The sequence below is a fragment of the Quercus suber genome, unplaced genomic scaffold (assembly GCF_002906115.3).
Source record: "Quercus suber isolate HL8 unplaced genomic scaffold, Cork oak 2.0 scaffold_400, whole genome shotgun sequence".
Classification (NCBI taxonomy): Eukaryota; Viridiplantae; Streptophyta; class Magnoliopsida; order Fagales; family Fagaceae; genus Quercus; species Quercus suber.
In genome coordinates, this window is record NW_027069851.1 from 609,964 (window position 1) to 620,324 (window position 10,361).

The window sequence follows — 10,361 nt, forward strand, 5'->3', positions numbered from 1 at the left end:
TTTTTTATATGATATGTTGCGGTGAGTGACTAATTGATTTCCCATATTAAAAAAATGAAAATCTGGCGAGAGTGTGTGACTAACAAACCCAAGCAAAAAAACAAACCCAAGCAATCCTTCTCATTAAAAAAAAAAAAAAAAAAAAACCCAAGCAATAATCATATTGTCAGAAGAAGCAATTTTAATTCTTTACACATTGCCCCTCACAAGTTACAATGTGGAATAAATGTTGCAGGAAATACGATTTATAAATTTTGGTCACAATTCTTGAGTCCAGAAAAACATTTGAATTTTGATTTATTATTATTTCCAATGTTAAAGTGATAGTCCTGATTGTGTAAACGCCAGATCAGAATGTAAAAGCCAGATCAGTATGATCTTATATAACATTATTATGAACCTTAATCATAATTTACCTGTGAATGAGATAGAAAAAAAAAGCTGATGCAAGTTGTGAGCATTAGAGAACGAGATCCGGCATAAACAATGGCACCACGTGATCAGTCTAGGAAAAATCTTAAATAAATTGTGAAACAAAATCGTAAATAAATTGCGTGTTTACCACTACAGTCATCTATTATTGGTCCCACTGGACTGGTGCCGACATTACCGTGATATATTTTTGGTCCCACTGGACTGGTGAGGTTTAAAGATTGAATTTTTGCACCGCAAAATGTTCCTACCAAGAATTTTCGCCTTCATTTCCAACTTCGAAGTCCCGCATGACATTGAGTCAACATAAAACAATTTCCTTTACCCTTATGGGCTATTCCCCCTAAGAAAAAAAAAATGTAATTGTTCTACAAGTTTTTTTTTTGATAAGAATTGTTCTACAAGTTTTAGCGTTTTACTCAAAAAGAAACGAAATAAACAGATATGATATACACTTTTTGACAGAAGGTTCCTTAACAATTGGTGTAACATCTGGTGATTTTAATTTAGGAGAGAACACTTATTCCTCTTTATTCTCTTAAAATCTCAAATTTTTATTTTCTCTGAAATTAGGAAGAACGAGAGAGAATGAAATTAGATTTAATGAATTTTTTACTAAAACTTCCAAAATACCCCTATGTAATATATATTGAACCCTTTATTTTAAATAGAGTCTAATAATAATATTGCATTAAATGATTCAATTTCATTTCCTCTATGTTACTTTTAAACAATATTACTTACAATTCATTCATTTTCATTTATTTTCAGTCCTTTATTTAAAACATCCAATCAAGGTTACTTAATTTCATTTTATTCTTTCTTTTCCATTTCTTTTCCTTGTTTAAATACAGTCTATTCCATTCTCTTATGATCATTACATTTAATTCCCTTATAAACTTCCAAACGAAGTCTAATTGAAGGATAATGTAACGCAGCCCCAGCCTTAATGTACCCTAGAATTTTTATGTTCAATTCAAAGGTATGGTTATTGTGGCTAGCTAATTTGAATTTCTAAGTCAATAAGTTTAATGACACTAAGACAATAATTTTTACAACTACTAAGGTGAAATGTTGAAATTTTTTGTTGTTGAAGTGTGCTTAAGTATATTTGTACTTTAAAAAAGTAAGAAAATTTTAAATTTTAAAAACTTGTACATTTTTTTTAGAAGGATAAAAAAAACTTGTACATAAAAGCAAAAAAAAAAAAAAAAAAAGGCTTATAAATTGTACCAAATACACACTTTTAACCTATAAAATTTGTAAAGACTGGTGCAGTTCTTTTTTTTAACAATTGTTTACATAATTTGTTATAATAAATTTTTGTTTTAATTTTTTTGAATTTAAGGGAGTGGTGTTTGAACATATCCACTTCCTTTTTGTGAGGTATCCCGAAAATCTTATTGATAGTTAATGTGGATGATGAAATTTGAGATCTTAGTTTATAGCACCTCCTTCAAATTAATTGAATTTACTTGTCAAATATCACTGACGAAACGATTTTTTTTTTTTTTTTTTTTTTAATTTAATTATTCTATTTTAGTTTGATGTAGCCATGGTTGAAAATCGAAACCATGATTCCAATTTTATATGTACTCATCTGTTCCACTATTTTCGTTCTTGAACATCCAAAAGATTTGGGCCTTACAAGATGGAACAACAATGGTAATCGTTGCAAGAAAAACTATCCAAGCAAAGGCTGAATTTTCTTAGGAGATGAATTGCTTGATTGATTGGGTTCCAGAAATTGTTTAATCATCTCGTTCCAAAGAACCAGATAAGATTGGTGGCTAGGTAATGCGGCATAAGAAGAAAGAATACTCGCAGTGGGGTGATAGATGCTATTTTGAACTTTAAGGTAAAGTCGAGAGGTGGTTTGAATTAATACAATCTGATGTCCAGTTCAGCAAATCAAAGGCACCACTCCATCCCAAGTTAATTGGACTAAACTTTGGCACGGAATTCAGTTGATTTGTCTTTTTAAATGTACAGTTGCAGGCCCTTTTCAGCTCATACTGCAGATTCCAGGGCCAGGCTTTGAGGCACAAGCTTTAGGGTTTACAGTTTTTCTTTACTGAATTCCATATCCTCCAATTATTTCATTGAAAAAATACGTCATGAATACAGTATCATTCTTTACAACCTCTAGGTCTACACTCTTTTTGCTTGTTGAAGGGATGTCATTTGATAATTCAGAATCTAAAAGATGGTTTCTCCAAAAAAAAAAAAAAAGAATCTAAAAGATTGAGAGTTTATTGCAGCCCTATAATTATTATTAACAGGTATCTTTGGTTGCCTAGATGGTTGATAATTTTCTTAGCTCATTTTAACTACTAATGTTATTGTAAAACATTTATTTTCAAGTAGTTGGTAATTGAGTATTTCCCAATTGGTGTTGTGACAAGCTTGTACTTGAGTAATATGGGTGCTAACTTGCCAAAGTTGATAATTGCAGAAAAGTTGTGCACTAAAAATGGACGTGTACAAGCCAATTATATGATCTAGTCAAGCCCCAAGTCTATTGTATTATCCTGATCCAGGTTCATTATACCCAGAATCCTAATGTTACTTATATAAAAAAAAAAAAAAAAAACTATCCTTTTCCCATTTTGCAGTGCAAGTACTTAGTCAACAAAAACTGAATTACATTAATTCCATGTATTCTTTCTGTGCAATCTTTATTTCTCTTCACTCTTTTTTTTTCCCATTTACTTTAACAATTTTTAAAGCAAGTATTTATGGTGTGACTGAATTCATGAAAATAATTTGACCCTGTCTATCTCTCATCATCTATTTTTGGGTAACTGAAGTGTAAATATAGAAAAATTATTTTAATCCTCAACTCCACAAACGGATAATTAAAACTAATAACCGTTGGTGGAAGCAGATTTCTAGTTCTTGAGCCAGAACTGAGATGGGAAGTGGCCCTAGCAAACAACAATGGGGAAACAACTTCAGATATTGCAAAGCTTAAGAAGTTAGATATAAGGTCATCAATAAAGGTCTGTTATTACATCCCTATTATATTTCAGCATGTGTTCAAAGCATGTCCCAATATAGGACCATCACTTTCCATCATATGATATGTGGGGCAAATTATATAGACCCAAGAACTAAAATGCAGGATACAACTATTGACCTTTTCTCAACAACTATGCTATACTAGAAATTTGATTTTTCTCCTGTGTCTGTGTTAAGATATTTCTCATGGACAGCTAGAGCTAGTGTAACTATCAACTGAGCTAACTAGTAGTTCTTTATCAAATTTCTAATTCCGTTCTGTTTTCATCTTCTAATACAGCAATGATGTGGCTCAATTTTTATTTGCTACTTGGTCAACATATTATTTAACCAGTAGGAGACACAATGAAGCCTGATGACTTACAATTGCACATTTCATGCTTGGTTCACACATTCCGAAATGACTGTAAACTTTGAAATACAGAGCAACAGCAGAAAAAAGATTGTTAAGCATAGGGAAAAAAAAAAAAGAACAAGGAAAATAGTGCAATAATAGCCATCAATTAAAATAGCATTATGGCAGAGTAACTTGACTGATTGCGCCAGTTTACTAGAATTTTATTATATAAACTCATGGGATATACCGGTGATATACCAATAATAACTAGTCTAGACTACAACCACAAATATAATTCACTTCCAAAACAGATGACAAATTCATCGACGCCCTGCAATCCCTTTCCATGATATCTTTGAAGAATCATCTTCAAGACGGAAGTAATGTCTTCTTATTATGTTCAATGTTCATTATTTCAAAACCAAAGTCTGTTACATCAGTAAACTTAAGTTTAGAATACCATTTTAGAAATTAATAAGAGAGGAGATTGTTTAATATACACATTTAAATGGGAAGTTCTGCCAAGATTGTTTAATAGTCTCACTTTTAAAGAGAATCTGGATTAAAATCTACCACCTCACTTGTTAAAAAAAAATTAAGTGGAAGTTTGAATTATAAGGGGAAAAAAACTGAAGATATTACATATAATTGAACCCAAACACAGACTTATTAAGCATTTCGATTAATTAGTGTCCCAAGATACCTTCCTTCCAACCAAAATGGATTTATTACCACAAACATGATAAATAATTGGAAAGACTTTCATGGAAAAAAATAGCAATAAAGGCTTAAAATCTAAGATAATTATGGAATTAGAAAAACAATGATTACGTTTGATATCATACCATCAAAACCTGAACAAATGGAGCATTGACCCCTCAGGCCTCAGTCCCCCACCAAAGCATAGTACAGCAGATGAAGTCATCAACTATTTTCTCAATTAGTTGAGCCCAGATGTAGAGGTCGATAGACATGGAGCTTACACGTATCCCTCTTCTGCAACTGTTGAAGCATCTTTCGCAATTTTGGATCGGGATTTAAAACTTCTACATACTGCAGGTTAGTCAAGTAACATAGTTCGTCCGGGGGCATTATACCAAACTTGCAACTCTCCAAGACCAAACGTTGAAGCCTTGGCATTGCACCTTGCCGCATAAACCATTTTATAACATTCACCTTTGCCATTTTAAAGACTTCAAGTTGATGAAAACTACTTCCATTGCAAAAGAGGGTGTTATGAATATCACCTCCTACCACTTTGAGTATTCGAAGGTTGGTAAGCCTACCCAACACTGTCATGGCAGCACCTACGTCTGTGCGTTCTAAGGTTATCTTTGTGAGAGTCAATTGGATTGAACCTGGACTTGACAGATGAAGAACTTCACAAATCTTCAAAGTATGTAGATGGCGCATGGGATGGAGGCTTGACAAAAGCTTTGATATCCTCCAACCTGAAGAATGCAATCTTAATTTTCTTACCTTAGGAAATCTACCCTTGGCAAAGAGACTCTCAGTGTTTTCATTTAAATCTATACCAGTAAGGACTTCAAGATTGGGTAAACCCGCTTTATTGTCTGTTCTAGGTAGAGATGTTTTCCCTTTCATATACAAATGTCTCAATTTTTGTAACTTCCATATCCCCCGGGGCAAGCGTTCTATTATAGAATTTCTCATGTCCAGCGTCTCTAGATTCCAAAGGTTGCATATGGAATCTGGTATGACATGATGCTCACCAGATCTGATGCTCAAGTACCTCAAAAGGATTAGGTTTTCAATCATGTTGGGGATTAAGCAACAAATGCCCATATTACTGAGCTCCATCACCCGAACCAATTTGTTACTTTTGCAAAGCCATTCTAAGTAGCTTTTTTCAGGAGGACTATTGAGCCCAACAACCCCCCCGAAACCTATTATAGAACGACAATTTGAAGGGTCACAAGGGCTGGAATAAATGTATGGATAGTTGGCATGGTGGATGGAAATTCTACGAGATTTGCTTATGGGTGGAAGGTTAACATCTAAATGAACCTCAAGAAACTTCTCTTCAATGCTCTCCGATATACATAGGTCTCGTAGAAGATCATGGATACGACAAGTTTTGACTCCTCCATCTAGCCTTTTCGTTGCCACTTGAATCAAGCTTCGATCAATAAGTTCCTCCAAGTAGTCTTCAGCAACATCCTCAATATTTCTGTTCCGAATTTTTTGTATAAATCCCTCGGCTATCCAAAGTCGGATTAGTTGCCTCATTGGTATCTCAAAGTCTTCTGGGTAGATACCAAAATATAGAAAGCATGGTTTCAAGCGTCGAGGTAACTGATTGTAACTTAGAGCCAATATGTCCATGCAACTTGATTTATCCTCAGTCAAATATGAATTGACATGGCCAACATATTTTGACCATATTCGATGCGTTTTCTCCTTATTGGCCAAAAGACCGCCCAATACCACAATAGCAAGTGGTAAACCATGGCAACTTTTCACAATTTGTCTCCCTAGAGTTTCAAGTTCTAGAGGACATATACCTCCCCCAAACACCTTCTTCGAGAAGAGCTCCCAACTTTTATCTTCATCAAGAAATGGGAGTTCATAGGGGGGAATAGGAGGAATACTATTATTAAGACTACTCGCATGTAATGCCACTTCTTTTATTCGGCTAGTGATCAATACCCTACTTCCATTGGAGTTAGGAGGAAAGGCAACTCTTACCTCATTCCATGCTTCAATTTCCCAGATGTCGTCCATGACAACTAGGTACTTCTTGTCTTTCAAGCATTTGAACAACAGACTTTTCAATTCATTATCATCCAAATCTTGCCATCCTTCAAGATTCTTTCTGTAAATACTTTCCACGAAACCTGACAATGATTTTTCCAACTTATCGTCTTGTATGTGCTCCAAGAAGTCATACAATGCCTTCTTGCATTCTTCATCATTCATTGCCTTGATACCGTTCAAGTCTTCAATTAGCGTCCCTTTCAATTTATCTTTGTTCGAGCTATACTTGACTTCCAGACCGTGAAGTAATTCCTCTTTCAACTCTGCTTTCAAGATAAATTTCCTCAGTTTTGGTATTGGTGACACACGCTTCAAAATTTCAAGCAACAGGTCTCTGATTTTGTATTCTTGAGAGACATACACCCACCCATGGAAATTAAAGTGGTTCTTGACATGGTTGTTGTTGTAGATCTTCCTAGCAAGAGTGGTCTTACCTAAGCCACCCATGCCAATGATTGAAGAAACATTTAGATGTGAACTCCCATTAATAAGCTGTTTCACCAATGCCTCCGTGTCATGACCAAATCCCACCACGCGATCTTCCTCTACGTATCTCCTGCGCCTGTGTAGTTTCACCTCTGCTTCTGTGTCTCCTCCACATGATTCAGCTATTTCTATGCCGTATTTGCTCCTATTGTTGTAAATTTCCTTGATGACATTATTGATTCTCTCTATCTTGCTTGCAACCTAATGAAACAACATTGCTCGGTCACAAGAATGGATTAACTTCGTCAGCTTGCATCTTCTCTTGTGCTCTGCCACTGTCATGATGAATGTGTCAATAACATCCTCAGCCTCATAAGCTACATCCCTGATTTGGCTTACCACCTTCTTCACCAACTCATTGTCATGTCGTTTCCCATCAGGCATCAGTATTTTGGAGGAAGACGTTGATCAGAGACAACTCATTCTGAAGTAACCTGACTTGATCCCCCACTCCACCAAGCAATTTAGATTCTTGGCTAAGCAACTGAGTCAGGTTCTGCAACAGGAAAGTAACAACACTGTCTGCCATGTCTGATTGATTAGTTTCCCTCCTTTGTGGGTAAAACACTAAAACTTAGTACAACAATTTCAGATTTTTTTTTTCTCAGGGAGCAGGGGGTTGTTGGGAAAGGAAAGTCTGGAAGAATGAAGGAAAGTGTTTTTTGTTGACTTTCATGTGGACTTTGAAGTTGGAAATGAAGGGAGGAGGGAAGGTTCCTAATAATGGAGTACTGCTTTCTTTTCCTTGTTTTTTTCGCTGGTTAGAGACATTACTACATTACTTTATGAGAGTTTTATTAATTAATTATTTTACAATTTAAACTAATTTAATAAAAGGTAATATATTTCGTAATCATATTTTTATTTATTATAGGAGAAATTATAAATGTAATCATAAATGTAATATAAGAATAATCATAAATGTAAAATAGGAACAATCATAAATATAAATTTTGTCATACCAAAAGAAAATTAATACAATTTTTCTTAGAAATTCAAAAGCTAAGTTAAATTGACGCTAAATACAATTTTAGGACATGTTTGATAGACTGTAATAAATGCTGTAATAAAATAGTTATTTCTATAGTTTAGTTATTTTTTAGTTTGCTTATGCTTTTATTACAAGAAATAATTATTTTTTATGAATAGCTATTTTTCAAAATGAGGAATAACTATTCCTCTTTAAAATGTTGTATTAGATATTCCTTAGTAAATGCAATAATTTGAAAACTTAATATATTTCCAAATAAAAAAAAAAAAAAAACTTTCCATATACATATAACAATTATAAAAATAAAAAAAAAAATCATAAAAAATAACACATATTTCTCTTAAATTTAAAAATAACAATTTTTAAGGAGATATAATTGTATGAATATGAAATTTTCTAAAATAAATGTTAAGTTTCATTCCAATGTTATAACTCACGACCAAACTAATGAATAAGTTTAGTTATTACATTATAACACATTTTATTCCTAGTAATAAATATTACAATTCCCGTCTTAATCCTCATTCAGTGTACCAAATATACCCTTAGTATTAAACAAATTTTCTCAAACCTTATTTTTTCCGCCTACAATCCAAAACACCAAAAAATGTAATTAAGAAAATTAATAAGACTTAACAATGATTAATTGGACCAATTAGGAAAACAATTTGTCGTAATTACATCAACCCAAAACAGATTATCAAATAAACAATTATTAGCAAAATCTAAGAATTAAATTTCTATATATGAATTATTATAAAATAATAATAATAATTAAAATAAAATTACAAAAGCTAAAATTCGTCACCCATCTGATTATTTTCGTTTGGTTAACCTTTACTTTTCTCTAAATAAATGGCATTATAGTGTATTTCTAATACAACTATAAAGTGTACTTTGTCCACCACAAAGGATTAAAGAATAAACAACGATTAGTAAAGTCTCATAGTTTAACATCTAAATTGAGCACTATAAAAAATCATGCTATGTAATAGAATAATATTATATTTTTATATACCATATTTAATTCTATATAACGCAATAGGATAGCATTTAACAATCAAAGAGAACAAAAAATAAATAAAATAAATAAAAAACAAAACTAAATCACATTAATCCAAAGTAGAGTTTTAAAGAATATAAAAAATTATCAACCTAAAGTAGATATGCAAGAAAAAAAAAATCCACCAAAGATTTGAGAGAGAAAGAGAGAGAGAGAGAGAGAGAGAGAGAGAGAGAGAGAGAGAGAAACAACATTTTTATAGTGAGGGAAAACTATGTATAGAATGGAAGAGATAGCGACAAATTTATAGTAAGAGAGTGTGAATAAGAAGAGAGAAAAATTAAGGAAGATGAAGGGAAAGATGATGATTAATGATATTAATTTAGAGGGTAGTGGAGAAATGAAAAGGTAAGGAAGGGGGATGAATGCTCGAAAATGTGTTGAAAACACAAGAGCTGTTTAGACCTCCAAATTAAAGTTACGACTCGATTGATTTTACACTAACTTAATACTAAGTGCGGAATAATGCAAATGCGAGCGGATAAACAAATAAGCTACTCTAATCCATAATCAAAGCAATACAGCAGTAAAATGGAAGAAAGATGCAAACACAAGATAACACGCTGATGTGTTATCGAAGAGAAAACCGAAGAATTCGGCGAAAAATCTCTCCGCTACCCTCTAAGCATAAATCAATCCACTAGACAATCAGTTGGGATACATGAGTTAGAGAAGTAATACACAACTTTTCCTTATTTGTGGTTCGTGAAAACTTACCTTGGTTATGGACAAAGGACATTAGCTATTGAACACAAGGTTATTGTCCTTTTGTAGTGGTATTCTGGTTATGTAATATATTATAAACCTGTTTAAAAAACTCTATATACTACTTTTGTATTCGTGTGTTCTAATAAGTATTACTGTTTCCTTAAAAAAAAAAAAAAAAAAAAAGTTGAACGGTTTTTAGGCCCCTTAACACAACAGGATTAACCTAGTTAATTAGCCAAGTGATTAACTTAGTCAAATTATGCAAATCTAGGCTATCACAATCAAACAATCATATCAAGTATATAGCAGTGGAAATATAAATAACACAAAGATATGATGACCCAGGAAAACCAAACCGGTAAAAAACCTAGGGAGGATTTAACCTAGCTATTCTCAAAGTAAACTTGAATCCACTATCTTGAAAGAATAGAAGTTCACACAATAAGACTTACAAGCCCCAACGCTCGACTTCTTATTGCTACCCACCAGTAGAACTTACTGACACGACCACATGCAAGCTCCGAAACCACGAATTCCTTCTTTCT